Source organism: Somniosus microcephalus, chromosome 3 (assembly GCF_052327205.1).
Source record: "Somniosus microcephalus isolate GS21.2 chromosome 3, FLI_Smic_1.0, whole genome shotgun sequence".
NCBI lineage: Eukaryota > Metazoa > Chordata > Chondrichthyes > Squaliformes > Somniosidae > Somniosus > Somniosus microcephalus.
In genome coordinates this window covers 340,682,141-340,702,846 of record NC_140989.1, presented here as the reverse complement: position 1 = coordinate 340,702,846, position 20,706 = coordinate 340,682,141, and the positions used below count along the sequence as shown (strand labels likewise).

The following is a 20,706-nucleotide window of genomic DNA, read 5'->3' as shown; positions in this document are numbered from 1 at the left end:
TCTCAGAATTTAATGCCTCTGCTAACCAGAACAATCATTACTCCTTTTCTTGTTTTGCCAACAACTAAAAAGATTTAAGGTGTTTTTAAAAAAAACATGCGCACATTAACAAATTCCTGTCTTATAGTCCTCGGTCTCTATTTTAAAAAGGACACTGTCACAACTACTTTTTCAATTTGTTCAGCTTGGATTTCAGCTCAAGAGTACCAAACTCAAATTACTGCCGCCGAGTGTGTCTGGCACAACATTGAACACAAATGACCTGCCCAATACTTGATTTTAAATTGCATAGCTTTTATCAGAATTTGATTCCATCCTCAATGAAGAAGTCTGGATAGTGCCAAGTTTCTTTGGAAAATTCTAAATTCTCAATTATTAAAAAGTGCAGACATTAATTTTAAGGACTTTGTTTTGCTAAGTACTAATGGACGAGTTTTAATTAAGTATATTGTAATTGAAAAATGACCACTGTGGAGCAAAGCATCTGTCAGCTTGGATTTTGGCTTACATTGTTCGTATTTATTAAGGACTACAGCCCCATCACAATGATTCATCCTATTTAAAGAAAGAGTGTGCTGAACGCAAAAAGCAAGCTTGGTAATGATATTATGGGATACCCAAAATAAAATGACACATGGGAGGGGTGAAATTGGTCAATGCCAGTAGCGCAAAGTAGGCTCATAGCGAATCAGCAGCCCGTTTTACACCATTTTCTTTCCGATTTTCTTTCCCATTGAAGTCTATTGACAAATTTCATCCCTTGAAGCTGTAACTTTTTTTGGCCGCTCTCATGTTTTGGGATTCCGAAATGATTTTGGGGATTGAGTTGTGTTTAAGCGCTGTGTATTGAACCAAAGTGCCTCTGCTCAGATTTAAAAAGGGGAAGGCACAGGCTGCAGGTATTGAAGAGGTGCATTGAAACCAGACGGGCCAGTTTGTGAAATGTCACGGTTCACAGTCTGCTTCAAACGGACACAATAATGGTCACCTGTTTCATCCCAGGCCCATTAGACAGAATGGCCCTATATATCCCAAGAACAGCAGAAGATAACCTCTCCAAAACTCACACCCCCAAGCCGTAGTTTTATTAACAGGTCTACTGGTAAAGCACTAAGGCACTAAGGGAAGGAAGTCAGTCTCTCAGCTGACAATCTAATGACATTCCTGGCTACAGACACAAAGGGTCACATGGGTAGTCAAGATTTTCAAGCAAGGGGCTGTGGCACACAGCCCTGGACCCGTAGCTGAAAGTTAAAAAGTTGTAGGAGATTAGTTTTCGTAGTCAGAAGTAGTCTGAAAAAAAGTTAGTGCCAAAAGCAAGAAGTCCAAAAGGGGAACAGGCTGTGTGGTTTATTACTTTTTCCCCACGTTTTTGAGGAGAGGAGCGAGATTGCGTTAAGTAAGTGGAATTTGCTTTGACTGTTACTCTGTATGCTCACTTCTGTTTGTGTGTGAAAGGAAGCAGGTTAACAATTTGTATCTGGCCACGTCTCACTAAGTGTTTCTCAGTCTGCCTTCAAAAAGATTGGAGATTGCGCATGAGGGCACATGTTAAAGACGCAATATCCAGTCTTATTGATAGACTCCTGTATTATGCAATCATATAATTAGATATTGGGAAGTATGGACACACCCTTTAAACGCGAGATGCTCTAATTGCTATTGGGAGTGACCAGAGCTGCTGTACCCGAGCGTGTGGCCCAGGAACAAGCTGGCACAAACTGGGCATAGGGATCGGTCGCTCTAGAGGTAGGCCCAAGGCCCACCCAATTGGGCAGCTACTCTCACCTCTTCTCTGGCATTTAACTTGCACCCACGTCAAGATCTTGTGCCCACATCCAGTATACTGAGATCTGGAGCTAAGTGGTTCTAGCTGAATCCTAACTGAGCATTCATGAGCTTATTTGCGTATATTGATGACTCATTCCATCGCTTTACTGATGATAGGGAGGAGGCTGACAGGTTAGTAATTTGCCGAATTAAATTTTTCCTCTTTTGTGTGGATAAAATGGGCGATCTTCCTCATTGTCGAGTAGATACTAGTGACATAGTTATATTGAGATAGGCTGACTAGGGAGCGAATAGCTCTGGTACGCAGGTTTTCAGTATTACAGCCAGGTTGGTGTCACGGCCCATAGCCTTTCCTATGTCTACTGCACTCAGCCACTTGTTAACGTCATACGGAGTGAAGCAAATTAGCTGGACACTGGCATCTATGATGGTATGGACCTCAGGAGTAAGCCGAGTAAGTTTGTGCGCTCGGCACGTTTGGCTGAAGGCGTTTGTAAACACTACAGCCTTGATTTGGACAGGTTGGGTGATTGGGCAGATGCAGTATAATGCGGATAAATGTGAGGCTATCCACTTCAGTGGCAAAAACAGGAAGACAGATTATCTGAACGGCAATAGATTGGGAAAAGGGGAAGTGCAACGAGATCTGGGTGCCCTTGTGCACCAGTCGCTGAAGGTAAGCATGCAGCTGCAGCAGGCAAATGGTATGCTGGCCTTCACAGCAAGAGGATTCGAGTACAGGAGCAAGGATGTCTTGCTGCAGTTGTACTGGGCCTTGGTGAGACCACACCTTGAGTGTTGTGTGCAGTTTTGGTCGCTGTAACATTTGCATATTGAATTATCATTGGCCCGCAGGCATCTGTAAGGAATACCTTGTAGGAATGTCTAGTTCCTATCAAAAGACTGAGGTCCACTCAGGCGATCAAATAAACGAGGTTTAATGAAAACTAACAGAGTTTAACGGATAATTACAGGAGAACATCGAATATAGGTCTAGTCAGTTCGGCGGCTCCACGAGGACTGCTTGGGCGGTTCCGTGGCTGACGTCATGATGTTTTTCCCGCCGGTGGGGGATCACGTGAGGAACGGCGTGACGTCATCGCGTTTACCCGCGCTATTAATGTGATCGCGCTCTGTACATGTAAACAGTGAAAACAAAGATACAGACTCAGGCTGTAGCTAACATATTATTAAAGAGAATGATATACAATTGATCGGAGTCCCTTAGTGGCTCCGCCACATGCGCCCCCCCAGAATTGTCTTTAACAGCAAAAGTAAAATGGCGAGGAGGCCTGACAAGCCTGTCAGATCAACTTCTGTAGCCTTGAAGTGGAAGCTGATGGACGGCGGGCGAGCTGGCGGGCGGTTGCGTTTGATCTGGCACGTTTTGGCGGTTGTGCAATCTCGACTGGGCGGTCAAGGTCCAAGTGTGCCGGCTTCAACCGGTCAACCGAAATGTGGTCCGGTTTACCTCCGATATCGACCAAAAAAGTTTTGTCTCCCGGCTCTATCACGCGGAAAGGACCAGTGTAAGGGGGTTTGAGCAGATCCCGATGAGCGTCGTGGCGGATAAACACATAGTCGGCGTTCTTCAGCTCAGCTGGGACGTGGGAGCTCTGCAAGCCGTGATGCGATGTAGGCACTGGAGCGAAACTTCTGGCTGCCTCCTGGTGGCTGATGAGCTGCTGGGATGCGGACCATGGCTCTGTTGGAGTCGGAAGGAAATCCCCTGGTATGCGTAGCGGCTGGCCATATACGAGCTCCGCCGAGGACGATTGAAGATCTTCTTTAGGTGCCATACGAAGACCCAAAAGGACCCATGGAAGCCTGTCCACCCAGCCCGCGCCTTGAAGGCTGGCTCGCAGTGCGGCTTTGAGCGACCTGTGGAATCGTTCGCACAGGCCGTTCGCCTGTGGATGGTAGGCAGTGGTGCGATGTAGCTTGACGCCGAGCCCCTGTGCCACAGCATTCCAGAGCTCAGAAGAAAACTGCGGCCCACGATCAGACGAGATGTCCGCCGGTACCCCGAAACGGGTGACCCAAGTGGAGATGAATGCCCTGGCGACATCTGCGGAAGTGGTGGATGACAAAGGAACCGCCTCAGGCCATCTAGTGGTGCGGTCCACCATTGTAAGAAGATGAGTAAACCCATGCGAAGGCGGAAGTGGCCCCACCAGGTCCACATGCACATGATCAAACCTACGTTCCGGAACAGCAAAAGTGGCCAATGGAGCCTTGACGTGACGCTGCACCTTGGCCTTTTGGCAGACCACGCAGGTGTTGGCCCAGTCGCGGACATCCATGTGCATGCCCCGCCACACGAATTTGGATGACATCAGCCGTTGTGAGGCCTTCATGCCAGGGTGCGACAACCCGTGTATGGCGTCAAAAATTTGCGACCGGCACGATAGGGTGAGGATCTCCTACGGAGACGTCGCAGAGTAGCGTAGTGCCTGTGGCATGGAATTTGACGTCGGCCGCTTGGAGGCTAGAGGGGTTGGTTCTGTAAGATTGGACTTCCGGATCCGAGGCTTGATCCGCAGCCATGAGGGCATAGTCGATGCCGAGCTGCACTGCATGAACGGTCGCGCGGGAGAGGCAATCCACCACCAGGTTGTCTTTACCGGACACATGCTGAATGTCAGTGGTGAATTCTGAGATAAACGTCAACTGACGTTGTTGCCGAGCTGACCACGGTTCGGCGGTCATGGCCATAGGGAACGTTAGTGGCTTATGGTCCACAAAAGCCATGAACAGACGGCCCTCTAGCAAGAACCGGAAATGGCAGATGGCCAGAAAAAGGGCCAGCAACTCCCAGTCGAACGTGCTGTACTTCCGTTCGTTTCGCCGTAGTTGACGGCTGAAAAACGCCAGCGGTTGCCACGTCCCATTCACCCACTGTTCCTGCACTGCGCCAATGGCGTAGTCTGACGCGTCGGTGGTAAGGGCGGTGGCACCTGGCAGCGGGTGCGCCAGCATGGTTGCGTTGGCTGAGGCGCCTTTTGTGTCGACAAACGCCCGGTCCATGTCGACCGTCCAGCTAATCGGATCCTTGCCGGACTTGCCCTTGAGGGCCTCATACAGGGGCTGCATGAGCAGAGCTGCATTAGGGACGAACCGGTGATAAAAATTCACTATCCTGAGGAACTCCTGCAGGGCCTTGACAGTCTGCGGGCGCGGGAAAGAAGTAACTGCCTCCACCTTCATTTGCAGGGGAATTGCGCCGTCCGATGTGATGCGATGGCCTAAGAAATCAATCTGCTGCAGGCCGAACTGGCATTTGGCTGGGTTGATGATCAAGCCGTGTTGACTGAGGCGTCTAAGAGGGTGCGTAAATGGCAGATGTGCTCCTCTTTATTCGGGCTGGCGATGAGGATGTCGTCGAGGTAGACGAATAGAAACTTGAGGTCCCGAAGCATGGAGTCCATCAAGCGCTGGAAAGCCTGTGCAGCGTTCTTCAATCCAAATGGCATCCGCAGAAATTCAAACAGGCCGAATGGGGTGATGACTGCAGTTTTCGGGATGTCTTGTGGGTGCACGGGGACCTGGTGGTAGCCACGGACAAGGTCGACTTTTGAAAAAATGGTATTTCCCGCCAAATGGGCAGAGAAATCCTGAACATGAGGGATCGGGTACCGATCAGGAGTAGTGGCGTCGTTCAGGCGTCGGTAGTCGCCGCAAGGCCGCCATCCGCCACCAGGTTTCGGAACAATGTGGAGAGGCGAAGACCAGGGACTATTCAACCGGCGAATAATCCCTAGCCGCTCCATCGTGTCGAACTCCGCTTTCGCAGCTGCGAGCTTGCCAGGTTTGAGGCGCCGGGCCCATGCGTAGACCGGGGAGCCAGTAGTGGTGATGTGATGTTCGACACCATGTTTCGTGGCTGTGGAAGAGAAAGTGGGTCTGGTCAGGTCTGGGAAATCTCCGAGGAGGCGAGTGAAGTCATCCGGAGGTGGGAACGCACAGGAGACAGTGCGTGACACGGCGTTAAAGCGGTGGCATGGAATGGAGTGAAAAGTGGCCGCATTGATCAACCGGCGGTGCCTTACATCCACCAGGAGGCCGTTGGCGCACAAAAAATCCACCCCGAGGATGGCTTGAGAGACTTTGGCCGTGATGAAATCCCAGTAAAACCGCTGGCCGCCGAAGCACACCTGGACCCGCCATCTTCCGAAGGTCCGAATGGCCCCGCCATTAGCCGCCTCGAGGGAGAGGCCGTGCCCCCCGGCTTGTATATCAAGATTTGACGAGGGTAGGATGCTACACTGCGCCCCCGTGTCGCAGAGGAAACATCGACCAGATAGGGAGTCGGTGATGAAGAGGAGGTCTCCCGAATTACCGATTGCCATCGCAGCCGCGGGGCGCTCGTTATAACCGGTCCTCTTTCGACAGGGTTACTGTTGGGTTTTTTTGAGCGAAAAGCTGCAGGGAGGGCGGCAGCATCTTGCTTTTGCGCCAAAACGGGCGTGGTAGAAGCACAACCCCGCAGGCTATGGGGCTGGGGCAGCGTCTGTGGGGGATGGGCGCCTCGTGGCAGCGCAGTACTGCTGTGTCACCGCGAAAATCTTGTCCGCTTCAGCAGCCAGCTCTGCGCAGTCTGTTACTTCCGACCTGGCTAGGGCAGCCTGAACTTGCTCCGGTAGCTGGCTGAGGAATAGCTCCCTGAAGAGGAAGCATTCCAGTTCGGAGCCCAGGAGCGTGAGCATTTGGCTCATGAGCTCGGATGGCTTGGAGTCCCCGAGGCCGGGCATAGCGAGCAGCCGGCGGGCGCACTCTGATTTCGTGAGCCCGAAGACCTGTAACAACCGCGCCTTTATCGTTTCATACTTACGATCTTCTGGTGGATTACCAAGCAGGCTGATGATCCGCGAGGCTGTGGCGCTGTCGAGGGTGGAGACCACGTAATAGTAACGGGTCTGATCCGCAACGATGTTCCTGATTGCGAACTGGGCTTCAGCCTGGATGAACCACGCGGCTGGCTGTTGCTCTCAGAACTGTGGTAGCTTCAAAGCAACGGCGTTCGTTTCCATGTTCAGTAACTTCTGTGAAAACCGTTCGCAAAAGTCGGGGTCACCAATGTAGGAATATCTAGTTCCTATCAAAAGACTGAGGTCCACTCAGGCGATCAAATAAACGAGGTTTAATGAAAACTAACAGAGTTTAATGGATAATTACAGGAGAACATCGAATATACGTCTAGTCAGTTCGGAGGCTCCACGAGGACGGCTTGGGCAGTCCCGTGGCTGACGCCATGACTTCATCACGTTTTTCCCGCCGGTGGGGGATCACATGATGAACGGTGTGACGTCATCGCGTTTACCCGCGCTATTAAAGTGATCGCGCTCTGTACATGTAAACAGTGAAAACAAAGATACAGACTCAGGCTGTAGCTAACATATTATTAAAGGGAATTATACACAATTGATCGGAGTCCCTTAGTGGCTCCGCCACAACCTATTATATTCACATGTGATCACATGCTGAGTTGTCATTGGCCTGCAGGCATCTGTAAGGACTACCATTGTTTTGAAGGCCCAGGCTAGGGGTCCTAATGCCATGCTTTTCCCCACTGGTGCTGTAAGATCAGACCTAATGCTTAATAAAAGAGTTAAACTGTAATACTCCGTTGTCATGCAAGTTATTATTTTTGTACAAAGTGTGCAAAACAAGACATGGTGTCAGAACAGGGATTGAAAATGGACATTGTTGGAGCTCCCTTGCCTCGAATGGATTGGAAATCTTTGAACTTACATACAGAATGGCACAAGTTCAAGCAACACGTGGAGTTGATGTTCTCGGGTCCGCTGAAAAGCAAAGGGGAGGAAGAAAGATGCAGCTACCTACTCCTGTGGATCGGAGAAAAAGGGAGAGACATTTTTAACACATGGTCTCTCACCGCGGATGAAGCAAATGTACTGAAAAGTTATTTTGACCGTTTTGAATCATATGTGATGCCCAAGACAAATACGATATTCGCTAGGTACAAGTTTCAGGAGAAAGTACAAGGAGCTAGTGAGTCGTTTGAACAGTTCGTGACCGAGTTAAAACTGCTGGTAAAAGACTGTGAATATGCAGATAAAGATGAGATGGTCAGAGACCGCATCGTGTTTGGAATACATTCAGCTAAAGTGAGAGAGAAACTTTTGAATGTTGGGTCCGGGCTAACGCTGGACAAAGCTATGGACATAGCTACATCACACGAGATAGCCCAAGCACAGTTGAAAACTATAACCGGTGCCACCAACAGCTCGCGTGAACAGACAGTGCATGCAGTTAATAGACACACACCAAAGAACACCGCCCAGAGAGCGTGTTTCAGAACAGAAAGAACAGCGAGAGTTCTAAAAATGGGCAACACAGACATAAAACGCTTCAAACACTGTGGATATTGTGGAAACAAGGTGCATGGGGAAAAGGAGCATTGCCCTGCCAAAGGAAGACAATGTGCTAAATGTGGTAAACAGAACCACTTTGCTAAAGTTTGCAGGACTGTTTTTTGAAAAGCAGTACACACAGTGAGTGACAGCCAAATGCCAGATAGAGAGCCAAATGCAGAGGAACTGTTTATTGATTCTGTGTCACAGAAAAAACAGATTTCAGAGACTGAGCAAGCCTTTGCAGATATTGAGATAGGAAAACAGGGCAAAGAGCTTAAGTTTAAACTAGACACTGGAGCTCAGGTTAATGTAATTCCTCTGAGTGAGTATCACAGCTTGAAGGATGAGTGTGAGCTACAGCCCACCTCATGCAGACTGACCAGCTATGGGGCTGAGTAACTCATTGTAAAAGGCACATACATGATGAAATGCAAGTACAAAGAAAGCGACATGATGTTGGACTTTTACATTGTTGACACTTGAGCACCTCCAGTGCTAGGTCTAAAGACATGTTTAGACATGGACCTCATCAAGCTAGTGCTATCATTGACAGCACCAGTTGAGAAGCAGACAGTCATGGAGGAGTTTGCTGACGTTTTCAAAGGAATCGGACTATTCCCAGGTGAATGCACTATTCACCTTGACCCAACAGCAACCCCTGTGGTTTGCCCACCGAGAAGGATACCCCTTACTCTACATAGTCACCTGAAGGAGGAGCTGCAGACCATGGAGAATACAGAAATCATCGTCCAGGAAACAGAACTGACAGAGTGGGTCAACGCGTTAGTAGTGCTCGAGAAACCATGTACAGGCAAGCTCAGAGTCTGTCTCGACCCCAGAGATTTGAACAAGGCTATTCAAACGCCCTCACTACCCTCTACCAACGCTAGATGACATCACACCCAAGCTAGTGGGAGCACGTTACTTCAGTGTAATGGACGCACGATCAGGATACTGGACCATCAGGCTCACGGAAGAGTCATCTAAGCTAACAACGTTCAACATACCATTTGGACGCTACTGATTGGTCTTACCTCAGCTCAGGATGAATTCCAGCGGAAGATCGACGTAACCTATGAAAGCCTTGATGGAGTCGTCGCAATCGTAGACGACGTCCTCATCTATGGCAGGAATAGAGGAACATGACAGGAACCTCCGTGCGATGCTACAAAGATCACAGGAGAAAGGTATCTGGCTCAACCCCGAGAAAAGCATAATCGGATCCACCGAGATCAGTTATTTCGGGCATCACCTCTCAACTGATGGCATTAAGCCGGATCCAGAGAAAATCTCCGTCATCAAGAAGATGGAGCCGCCGAAGAACCGCGCAGAGCTAGAGACAGTACTAGGCATGGTTAACTACTTAGCCAAGTTTGCCCCAAGCCTCTCCGAAATCAACGCACCCATGCGTCAGTTGCTCAAACAATCCAGTGAGTTCCTGTGGGACAAAAACATGACACAGCATTTCAGAAAATGAAAGACCTACTCACCAGAGAACCAGGACCAGTTCTTGCCTACTTTGACCCCAACAAAGAGCTCAGACTACAAGTGGTCGCGTCAAAGTACGGACTAGGTGCAGTATTACTGCAAGAAGGAAAGCCCATCGGCTACGCTTCCAGATCTCTCACAGACAGTGAAATCAACTATGCTCAAATCGAGAAAGAGCTATATGCAATTCTGTGTGGATGCAAGCGTTTCCACCAGTACGTCTATGGCCGACAAGTCATTGTGGAATCCGACCACAAGCCCCTCGAGTCAATCATGAGGAAACCACTAGCTGCAGCCCCACCAAGGCTACAGAGAATGATCCTTCAGCTACAGAAGTACGACTTCACAATCATTCACCGTCCAGGCAAAGACATTCCTGTCGCAAACACGCTCTCCAGAAAGTTTCTTAGCTACCAGGACAGCAGCCTCAGTGAAGGCATGGATGTGCAGGTGCACATGGTGTACAACAGCTTACCTGTGAGTGACTCAAAACTGAAGGAGATCCGAGCAGGAACAGAGAAATATGCACAACTCACACTGCTGAGCAAAGTCATACATGAAGGATGGCCTGAGGAAAGGAGGAAATGCCCTCAGAGCATATCTGAATTCTGGAACCACAGAGACGAACTGTCACAAATCAACAGAATCATCTTCAAAGGGGAGAAAATCATCATTCTTACCAGTCCCAGAGAAGAGATGTTGACAAAAATTCATGCTGGGCATGGAAAAATGCAAACAAAGAGCACGTGACATTATGTTTTGGCCCGGAATGTGCAAACACATTGAGGACATTGTCGGAAAATGTTCCATTTGTCTAGAACGCCGCCCATCAAATGTCAAAGAGCCCATGATACCTCACCATATCCCAGACAGGCCCTGGCAGGTCGCGGCAACGGATCTGTTCACATGGAACAACGAGGACTACATAGTGACTGTTGATTACTACAGCAGATTTTTTGAACTGGACAAGCTTCACAGCACCACATCTGCAGCTGTGATCCACAAGCTAAAGGCAGCCTTTGCCAGGCATGGCATGGTAGAGACTTTAGTCTCAGACAATGGCCCCCAATACAAATCAAAAGAGTTCGAGTCATTTGCCAAGGCATGGGATTTCACACATGTCACATCAAGCCCACATTACCCTCAAAGTAATGGCCTTGCTGAAAAAACTGTCCAGATTGCAAAAACACTCATGGACAAAGCCAAAGCGGACAAAAGAGACCCCTACATCAGTCTCCTTGAGTACCGCAACACTCTGGTTGACAACTTCAAGTCACCAGCACAGCTGTTGATGAGCCACAGACTTCACTCAATCCTTCCAAGCACCAACCAGCAGCTGCAGCCAAAGGTCGTCAGCTGCAAGCAAGTGCATGCAAAACGTGTACAGAGACAGCAACACCAAAAGAGATACTATGACAGGTCAGCTAGACTACTGCTGCCGCTGCACAATGGAGAATCCGTCAGAATCCAGGAGCATGACTACTGGAAGCCAGCAGTTGTCATCCAGCCAGCTGACACTGAGCAATCGTATCACGTCTGCACCCCAGAAGGACAGGTGTACCACCGCAATCGCAGGCACCTCCTGAACACCAAGGAACAACACCATCATTCCGACGAGAGGATCAGTTCAAAAGAGTGTGATGAACAGAGCAATACACAAAACACCTCATACTTACCTGAACCTAAACCTGAACCTTAATTGTTGACCAATTCAGAAGCATGCTCAGTTCCATACCACACAAGGTCGGGACGAGAGGTCAAGCCTAGAGTTATCCTTGACTTGTGAACTGTCAAAGGGTGTAGGCGGATCGCTGCCCTAAAAAAAAACTGTACATCGTTACTGAAACGTTGAGATGCTAGTTAAATGCTGAGTTTCCTTATATCTTTATGCTACCAAGAACATTAAGTAGAAGAAAGGTTTAAAAGTAATGCATAACATTTTTCTTTTAAAAGAAAGGGGGTGTAACATTTGCATATTGAATTATCATTGGCCCGCAGCCATCCGTAAGGAATACCTATTATATTCACATGTGATCACATGCTGAGTTGTCATTGGCCTGCAGGCATCTGTAAGGACTAGTATTGTTTTGAAGACCCAGGCTAGGGGTCCTAATTCCAGGCTTTTCCCCACTGGTGCTGCTAGGAGTAAGATCAGACCTAATGCTTAATAAAAGAGTTAAACTGTAATACTCTGTTGTCCTGCAAGTTATTATTTTTGTACAAAGTGTGCAAAACAAGACAGTCGCCTTATCTGAGGGAAGATGTTCTTGCCATGGAGAGAGTGCAGCGAAGATTCACCAGACTGATACCTGGGGTGGCAGGAAGGACGTATGAGGAGAGATTGGGTCGATTAGGCTTATATTCGCTAGAGTTTAGAAGAATGAGATAGGATCTCATTGAAACTTATAAAATTCTAACAGGACTAGACAGACTAGATGCAGGAAGGATGTTCCCGATGGCAGGGGAGTCCAGAACCAGGGGTCACAGTCTAAGGATAAGGGGTAAGCCATTTAGGACTGAGATGAGGAGGAATTTCTTCACCCAGAGAGTGGTGAACCTGTGGAATTCTCTGCCACAGAAGGCAGTTGAGGCCAATTCATTAAATATATTCAAGAAGGAGTTGGATATATTTCTTGAGGCTAAAGGGATCAAGGGATATGGGGAGAAAGCAGGGGCAGGGTACTGAAATGGATGATCAGCCATGATCTCATTAAATGGCAGAGCAGGCTCAAGGGGCTGAATGGCCTACTCCTGCTCCTATCTTCTACGTTTCTATGTCTCATGCACTTAAATGTTGGGCTCCAACATGGTTAAAGATGGGATGTCGTGGACGCTCCTCCTCCAATTACTTGCCTGGTTTTCACTACCATTCTAAACCCGCCCAATTTTGAGGTTCTACAATGGACAGGCCATGCGATCCATCAGATTACTTACTGTCCAAATGGTGAAGGTGAAAATAAAACCCCATTAATTGGTCAATTTTATATATATATATATTTTAAAAAAGTAGAAATTCTTGAGCTCTAAAACTGGACGATCTTCAGGTTTATCGCAGTTGTGTTGCAGCCATGGTGTCAAGTATCTAGTTAGAAACACATGTATTCTTATTTGGTATAACTAATTACGCAGTTAACCCAGAACAACATGTTGGCTGTATGCTGCTGTGAGCTGCCACAGCTGCTACTAAGTCTGATGTAGGTCAATTAATCTCATTAATTCAGGTATGTTGACCTCCCATGAACAACCACAGACTAGTAGGCCATACCGGGGTGAGAGAATTATAATTAACAAGCTAGCTCACTGGTGTTGGCAGTCCTTTCACCAATAAAGGGCAATAAATGCTGCAAGTGCAATTGAGTTGCAGTGGTCTTTTACGTGTGCAAAATTGCACCTACACAATATTGTTACTAAGATATATTGGTGAACATCTATTTTTTTTTTCTTCGTACCAGTATTAAATTCACAAGTGAGCTGGGTCCCACTTTTGACTGGGATATGCATATTTCACTGCTTCCCTACTATGTGTTCTGTTTTACATAATGCAGGTACAACTTAAAATATGGGGTCTACTCCTGATAATTCAAAATCATTGGACCTGAAATTGCGGTCAGAGACTTCCCGCGGGTGAATGCCTCCGAACCGCAAGTAAAATCCGTACTTACCTGATGGCCCCGGACCTACGAAGAATTGCGCTCCTGGGCCTGCAGGTGCACGTCGACGTAAAGGCCCACGTATCCCGGGGGCGCATGCAGTTCGCAAGCGTCCCTGGGATTATGTGGGCCGGCCCAACCAATCACAAAGGGTGATTCCCATTATGCTTATTGGGATTCCATTTACATACGGAATCCCCACAAGCATGAATAGGAATCACATAAAAAATACATTTTCACACAACCTAAATAAAAATAAATATTTTTGCTGTTGTAAAAATAAATCATCAAGTGTTAAAAATTAATTAAAATACAATTTAATTAAAACAAAAATGTAAAATAAATTTAAACATTCTTAAAGGGGCCAAAAATAGCCTGAACTAATTTTAAAGAAATAAAAAATAAGAGCAGGAGTAGGCCATCGTCACTGGGTCAAAATCCTGGAACTCCTTACCTAACAGCACTGTGGGAGTACCTTGACCACACAGGCTGCAGCGGTTCAAGGTGGCGGCTCACCACCACCTTCTCAAGGGCAATTAGGGATGGGCAATAAATGCTGGCCTTGCCAGCGACGCCCACATTCCATAAACGAATTTTAAAAAAATGTATGCAGCGAGTTGTTACAATCTGGCATGCACTGCCTGAGAGTGTGGTGGAAGCAGATTCAATAATAATTTTCCAAAGAGAATGGGATAAATACTTGAAAGAGAAAAAATTGCAGGGTCATGGGGAAAGAGCTGGGGAATTGGGACTACTGTAATTTGATAGCTCAGTCAAAGAGGCAGCACAGGCACAATGGACCAAATCGACGACTCCTGTCCTGCACCATTCTATGATTCTATGAAAGCAATCTTGAGAGTTTAAAAACCTACACTGGCAGATCGATACAATGCTACTCCTACACTAACCTGGTCAGCAGGACTGCCGTGCACTGACGTTGGTGGAAATTATTGCTTACTGAATGAAAATGTTCCTATTCATCAGGCAAAAAATGGACATGACTGAGAAACCTGAAAGCTGATGCAGGAAAAGACATTTCTAATGTTTTAATTTGAATTAAGAAAGTCCTGTTTTCTAATTTACACTCCAGACTTTTCCTAATTGCAGTTTCTCCAGAATTCAATTCATTCATGAAAAAAAAAGAGGGAACGACATCCAAGCTTTCCGTCCCTGGTTAATTAAGTGTAAGTATGAAATCACCAAGGATACAGGTGGAAAAGATCGATGCTTCACATGATGTAGGGCAGTTTATTAAATCACACTACCCACACATTAATACCTCAAGGAGACAGTGTTAAAATAATACAGAATAAAATACTGTAATGTTTCAGGTTCACCTCAGGAGGTCTTCCAAGGAAAAAACAAGTCACTCGTGCAAGGCTTTGAGAGAATAGTGGCTTTAATGTAGAACTGCCTGTTCAAGTTGAATCACAGTAATTACAGCTTTCCTCAGGGATTGCACACTCAATAAAATGAGCATGTGCCCCATGGTTTGGCTTAAAACTTGAACAATGCATTGCCATCCAATAAAGGAGACTTTCTAGATCTTTAAATACCAATACAGGATGCTATGGTAAATTTTTATAAATCATTGGTTAGGCATCAGTTGGAGTATTGTGCCCAGTTTAGGACACTACACTTTAGGAAGGATGTCAAGGCCTTGGAGAAGGTGCAGAGGAGATTTACTAGAATGGTACCGGTTATGTGGAAAGACTGGAAAAGCTAGGATTGTCCTCCTTAGAATAGAGAGGGCTAAGGGGAGATTTAATAGATGTGTTCAAAATTATAAAGGGTTTTGATAAGAGTAGATAGGGAGAAACTATTTCCACTGGCAGGAGGGTCGATAACCAGAGGACAGAGATTTAAGATAATTGGCAAAAGAACCAGAGAGGAGAGGAGGAATTTTTTTTTTTAATTTTTTTTTTTTACACAGCAGGTTGTTATGATTTGGAATGCACTGCCCTGAAAGGGTGGCGGAAGCAGATTCAATAGTAATTTTCTAAAGGGAATTGGAGATATATATTTGAAAAGGAAAAATTTGCAGGGCTACAGTGAAAGAGCAGGGGTGTAGCAATAATTGGATAGCTTTTCCAAAGAGCCAACTCAGGCACAATAGACCGAATAGACTCCTTCCATGCAGTATGATTCTATGAGTCTGTAAATTGGCTCTCCAAACCCAAACTGGCCTGAGGAATGATTTGCTCTCAGTCACTTGTTGCTGTCAAAACTCCAAGTCTACAATTTAGGATACTGGCAGCTATTTTTTTTGCCACGTGATGAGATATGGTTTCCTTCATTTGGTGAAATAGTCATTCACTATTAACAGATCATTCAGGAGCGGCCCATTTAGAAAATCTGGAGAATTTCTATAGCCTGTGTTCGACATCAGGTTATGTAGCCCTGGAAGCTCTGTACAGTTACCAGGGAAACCAAAGAGAAAATAACAAATTTCCTAAAGCTGCTCGTAAAAACAAGACTACATACCCGTCATGTCTTTTAACCAGAACATTGTATATATTATTAAAACTGACCTTTTAGAAAATCAATCAGATATAAGACTGCACAATTTAATGGGCTCACTCTGGTACACAAGAAAGGACAAGAGGACTGTTAGAAGTTTCATCCCTAAAAAAAAAACAGCTGCTGGAGAAGATAGTGGGAAGCATTAACTGCAGCCGGAAATGCTTGTAGCCATAACAACAGCACAGAATGAATACTCCACTCAGCAAGCTGTCTTCACCACCAGCAATTTGTACTGGCTGTGATCTTGGCAGTGCCAAGGTTTTTGAATTTCTAATAGTTAACCCATGGAACACTGGCTTTTGTTATTTTTTTCCTTGCAGAACATTTAAGAAGCTTTATTCTAAAGACAGGTTGCAAAACAGTTTTTTTTTAAAGGAATGAGTAAATGTAGCAGTGTAAATACATCTTTAAATGACTGGAAAGATTAGGCTAGACTTGAAAATGGCGCAAGAATTAGCAATGATCATCAAGCTATTAAATGCTCAACCAGCGTTTAAATATTTCGCTTTAAATCGTGTGCCTAGATTGCCTGATGCCCCATTTCATCGGCAGAAGTGTAGTGGGCGCACACTTCCGCCCACCCATTGGCCCCTGGCAGATTTCCTGGAGTCAGCCAATTTACATAATTATCGGCAGAGACCCATCAATGATTGGGTGTAAGTGTCTGTGTGGGGGTGGAAATCCGGATCTAGAATTTAAAAGCCAGGAGCAGCTTAAGGGGGAAGTGTCAACAGAAGGAGCATAGAAGAGGAGGTGAAAAGTGATGACAGTCAGAAGACCTGCAGGAAAGATAGCATCAAACTTCAACGATGCCGACATGAAAGTCCTCGTGCAAACAGTAAAAGCAAGACTGGCAGGACAAGAGACCACAGTGAGGGCAAGTGGAGGGAGGTGGTTGCAGTAGTTAGTGTCATTTGCACAATCCTCAGATGAGCAACTTAGTGCAGGAAAAAATGTAACAGCTTGACCAAAGTGGGCAAGGCAAGTATGTCACCCACCCAATTAAAGGTTTCTAAGGAACACTTTGTATGTTGGCCTCTTGGTAAATCAATGTCTCAGTGTTGCATGTAGTGCCAGTATGGACACAGTGAAGCCCCAATGCTCTCGCACACAACTGTCACTCCATCGACATCCCAGCTGAGTAATGCATGATCAGTAGAACCCTTCATGCTACCCATTTAAACTATTAATGCTAGACTTCTGAGTGTCACTGTTATAAGTCTTGAAGCTTGCATGCAGTCACTGGGTACCTTTCCAAATTCCCACAAGCTGAATGAGATGGTTACGTAACCTAGGCTGCACTTGTGTTGCAAGAAAAGATGGTGCATAATGTGAAGGAGAGAAAGTCCACATGGTGAAGAGTAACAAATATTTGTTATTTGACCCTCCACGAGGAGGAAGCTCTCAGCATCATCGGCCAGCAGGTGGTAGAAAGTGTTAGAGATAGAGAGATTGGTGGGCAGGTGACAGAAACAGGCTTGCGCATAGATGGAACACTTCTGGCTTCTGAGGCTTCAGCAGCCAATATGTGCCCTCACCTAGACTGCTGCAATTGTTTTACATCCTGGAAGATACAAGGGAGCTCAAATGGTAAAAGGCCTCATTAATTTCTGCTTTCTGTCCTCCATCCAAACAAAATGCCCAAGATGTTCCTGAGGAGATGGAGGAAGAGGAGCCCTCCCACTCTGGCTGCTTTCCTTCCAGAACACCATCTCCCACACGGTCATTCATTCCATTACTTCCTAGCACCATCCCAGAGAAAAGCAACCAGGGGCTTCAGACTAGTGACAGAGAAAGGACTGCACTGAGTAATACACAATGCACACAAGTGGCTAGAGGGAAGGGGGTGGATTAGAGGGTTCAAAAGTATCAGAACTTGGTTGAGGAGCTTCAGGACACAAGTCTCATGGGCCCTGCTTTCAGAGCATCAAACCCATGCACATTAATTGAGGAATGTCTCCCAAAGTGTCTTTCATCTGTCTGGTCTGCTGGAGAAGTCCATCATCAACATGTAAGGCACCAATTGGGATGGTTTCTCCTCACTGCACCATTCCATGGAGAGGGTGGCAACTTGAACGGCTGCAGAGGCTGCCCCCATGAGCGAGACCTCTAGAACAGTGCTTGCTTTGCAAGAAGCAGCTTGCACCACTGCCATGGCGGCTATGGGAACCCACACTGAGAGAAGCATATGCAAGGGTTTCTTGGCTCTGTCTGCCTTTCTGCTGATCACTGGCCCATCAGAGAATGTACCTAGCATCAGTCGCCTGGCAGGCAGGTCTTAACAGAATCTAGCATTTTCTCAGTAATACAGGTCCAGTGAGTCTGTCAGGTCCCCCTGAAGGCTGCAGTAAGACCAGGTTGTCCATCATCCAATTTGGAGATACAACCTGCAGCTGGTCTTTCTCAGGACAGTGGCTGATGGCGGCACCTCAGTCCCATGAGATTCAAATGCACAAAGAGCAGCCAGCTATGTCCTCCACCTTGGTCACTCGGGTATTAGCTAGGAGAATTTAGTAAAAGTTTCTCTAAGGCTCGTAGATGTACTAAGGGGAAAGACTATGGTGAAGACTGAGAAACTTTTGTGGTGCATGTTAATATAATAACACGAGGGGAGTGGGAGCCGGGGCCAGCAGCGGCCTACATTGTTCTTATGGAGCCTGGAGGCACCACAAAAATAAGTTTAGCATTTACCTGGAAGGTCTTCTGGTATTCCACCAGGTTTTACTAAGCAGAGCGTCCACGGTGGATGCTCTGCCCAGTAGACAGTTACAATGGCATTGGGGTCCTATGTACATCATAGGACCCCAATTTGCATAGATTAATAAGGCTGTCACCTGATTCAGGCAGGCACCTCTGCCACCCAGAAGAGCTGAAGTAGTATGACGGCACCACCTCCATTTTAACTCCGATACCACCCTGTTTCTGCTGGCGGAGGGGAGTTAAAAATCGAACCCATAGTTTTGTTACTTGCTTGTTACATATGTGCACTGCAGACTGGCTGATGTGGCATCTGTTCCCTGGTGGTGGCTTGGCCGGATCCAGTCACATGAAAACTTCATGCCGTGGTAACTTGCAATTCTGTGGAACCGTCGTCCCTGTTCCAGATGCTGTCTGCAGGTCATCCTACAGCTGATGGTACAACTCCGCAACAGCCGGTCTTGTAAAGTGGAGGCAGTGAAGACCCATCTCTTTTTAAATGTTCAGGTCCATGCGGAGGTGTCTATGAACACAGATCCTGGGGTGGTGACAGGTGTGCGCACAAAACACCTCAGGTGTCGCTTGCCCTGCATTTTCGTCCTCAAGAGCTCTTCCTCATCATTTTGTATGGTATAATTTCAAAGACAGCAGCAACCAAGAATAATTAAGGAAAGTACGAGCAGAAAAATTCCCAAAAAGCAAAATTGGTACGCTACCCAACAAAACCAACTTATGCGCAGAATAAAATGCGGCAAAATGTAATTAATATAATTAAAACTTTAAAAAAACGAAGACTTTTACCAGCAGAGGCCTTCTTGAGCAAACCATGTCCCAGAACTCCCATATACCCATTTTATATGAGCAAGGTGCACACTGTGGAAAGAGCTTTGTTGAAGCTGGAGTATGGAAGATTCAGTGGGGAATCAGTTTAAAGTAATTATCTATTTAAATGAGGCCTAATTTTTACTCCTCCCAAACCAGCCATCACAAAATGTGGCACACTGCAAATTGGGTGAGCCCGTGGACTCATGAGCCTAGTTTTACAGTGCACACCTGCCACCAGCAAGACCCTACTCAAGAGAGACCTTGCAAAATCAGACTTGTACGCCAAAAACAAATAAAAATTGATAATCCCAGAGAGACAGGTATTTTCCTGGACTGCCTAAATGTTAAGGCCTTAAACGCTGTTTGTCGAATTGAGTCTACTCTTTTGATTGGGTGCTTAAACAAATTGTCTGTAAATTAATAAAACTTTAAATAAACCTTAACAAATTTAATTAGAATTTGGTTGTCCGGGTTGATAATGCACTCCAGCCCCCCCCGGCGCCCACCAGTCGCGGAAGTACTCAAGCGTGCCGGTGGACACCGCGTGCTCCATCTCCAGGGCCACCCGGGCCCGAATTGAGTCTAATGCTACTAGCTTTCATCAAATTACGCAGACGAGGCAAGGATGTTAATTCTCATACCAGCTCTGTCAGGGTACGAATGGCATGTCCAACTGGTTCCTGGGATGGGGGGGATTGTTCTATGAGGAGAGATTGAGTAGGCTAGGCTTATATTCTCTAGAGTTTAGAAGAATGAGAGGTGATCTCATTGAAACATGCAAAATTCTTACAGGGCTTGACAGGGTAGATGTTTCCCCTGGCTGGGGAGTCTAGAACCAGGGGTCACAGTCTCAAAATAAGGGGTCAGCCATTTAGGACTGAGATGAGGAGAAATTTCTTCACTCAGATGATGGTGAATCTTTGGAATTCTCTACCCCAGAGGGCTGTGGAGGCTCAGTCGTTAAGTATATTCAAGGCAGAGATCGATAGATTTTTGAATATTAAGGGAATCAAGGGATATGGGGATAGTGCAGGAAAGTGGAGATGAGGTAGAAGATCAGCCATGATCTTATTAAATGGCGGAGCAGGCTCAAAGGGCCAAATGGCCTACTCCTGCTCCTATTTCTTATGTTCTTATGATTGAAATCTGTGGAAAAAAGCAGGTAAAGTATTTGGACACCCGCAGTTATTGGCTGTCAACTTTTGACCTGCATTGTATAAGCCTGCAGCACTTTGTACTTAGGCAGGCGCTCCCCCTTGACTCAGCCATGAATATATGTAGATTTCCTGTTGAGCTGCACAGTACAGCTCGAGTTAATTTTTATCTTGTGTGTGGTGATGGTTCTTGAACAAACT

At 46.5% G+C, this 20,706-nt stretch overlaps 1 protein-coding gene across 1 annotated transcript in view; it reads left to right on the top strand.

Moving 5' to 3' along the window:
* Positions 1-1,223: 1,223 nt before the first annotated feature.
* Positions 1,224-20,706, top strand: part of LOC147122286 (palmdelphin-like) — a 141,373-nt gene continuing 121,890 nt past the window's right edge. Inside the window, exon 1 of the mRNA XM_085983255.1 lies at positions 1,224-1,399. The gene's annotated coding sequence lies outside the window, so the exon portion shown is untranslated. The remainder of the gene's footprint in view (positions 1,400-20,706) is intronic.